Genomic DNA, 1,568 nt, shown 5'->3' on the forward strand with positions numbered 1-1,568 from the left:
AGCATTCCATGAAGGCCAATGGGTAGATTCTGAAGATAACTGAAAATCAATGTCTTGTTCCTTTCATCCTCACCAATTTTCTGAAACGAGGCCATTCAAAGGCGAGAAGAGGCACGTTCATTCATGATGGTCCTATTTTAACCAAGTGTGTGGGGGTGGTCCAGATGGGAGCAGCATGAACTAAGACGGCTTTCCTTTGATGTGGGACACAACTTCTGCTAACCTTCCCCAAACATACCTTCCCGTTTCCTGTGGGATTATAGTATACACTTGTTTAATGATTGCTAAAGTATATAGAAACAAATGTGAATCTGGTTTGCATGCCTCCTTTCCTTCAGCAAAAATGAAGGGGGCTCTGGAATCCAAGTCATTCCTGTGGGACAGTGTCAGAAAATACCACCCTGAATTCATCAGTTGAGATTGGCAGCAAAGCAGTATAAACCCTAACAAAGAAGGTCTTGGTGGAGCTGATAGCAGGGGTCCTTCTTGTTCTTACAGATGTAGAGGAGAGTAGTCACCCACATTCTTTCAAAGTGTCTCGAAGCTGACATCTATGTTGGCTGTGTGTCATTTTGTGCATTTGGATTCTTTTCACCAAGTTCATAGCAGCTGTAAATAGGAAGATATTTAAGTCCATGATATTTTAAGATTAAAGGTATTACTGTGTTTCATAACACACATGTTGTCAGCATGGATTTGTCTCTTGACAGAATGAAATCAGAAAATTTAGAGCTTAGCATGTGAAGCCTGGATTAAATTTGCAAAATGTTAACCTAGGGACTGTGTCTTATTAATGTAGCATGTAGTTCATAAGTGGTTCAGGTTAACATTTTCTGAAGGTGGAATGAATATACCAGTGGGTGTAGGAGTTTGCTCCAAAAAAGATAGCCAAGGATATTGAAAGAACTAAAGTTTATCCTTTGATTTCAGGAATAAGTCTCTAGAGAGTTATAACTTGTTACAAATCTTTATTTGACTCTATGTTTTTAACTCCGTGTATTTATCTCCATGTATGCACAAATACTTTGGGGTCCTGGAGTTCCTAGTGTTTTATCTGTTTATTTCATCTGTTCAGTGAAAGCATTAATTTGAGGTGAATGCATATGTCTCAGGCCTCTGGGGTACACTTTACTGAAAATTTCTATACTCTATTCACGTTAAATGGGTTAATATAGCTTCCCAAAGTGTCTATTTTACTTTTGTGCACTAAAATTGATTCACTTAGATATAATATGAACATTTTTTATCTGCCTTTAAAGTAATTTAAATAATAAATTATTCCAATCATTTAGCCTGTTTTAAAAGCACTTTTATAAAACAAACAAAAAACTGGTCAGTTTTTAAAAAAATCATGAACTATATTCTTGGATTCTGAATGAATGCTAAAAACTTGGTGGGAATGCAAAGACAACCAATGGAAAAAAAACATGTTTGATATAGATTTCAAAATATCAAGAGAATGTGCAAAAGAAACCAAGGTTCATCTTTTGGTCCTGGCACATATTGCTATTTGTGAGTTAACTAGCTTAGAAGAGAAGTAAATAGTGTGTGAAAGAGGAAAAAAAAAA

General features: G+C 36.0%; 1 protein-coding gene across 2 annotated transcripts in view; it reads left to right on the forward strand.

The window, feature by feature from the left end:
• Positions 1 to 1,568, forward strand: part of FMNL2 (formin-like 2) — a 134,785-nt gene that overhangs the window by 95,517 nt on the left and 37,700 nt on the right. The window lies entirely within an intron of this gene.

The sequence above is a fragment of the Galeopterus variegatus genome, unplaced genomic scaffold (genome assembly GCF_000696425.1).
Source record: "Galeopterus variegatus unplaced genomic scaffold, G_variegatus-3.0.2 Scaffold1312, whole genome shotgun sequence".
In the NCBI taxonomy this organism is placed as follows: Eukaryota; Metazoa; Chordata; class Mammalia; order Dermoptera; family Cynocephalidae; genus Galeopterus; species Galeopterus variegatus.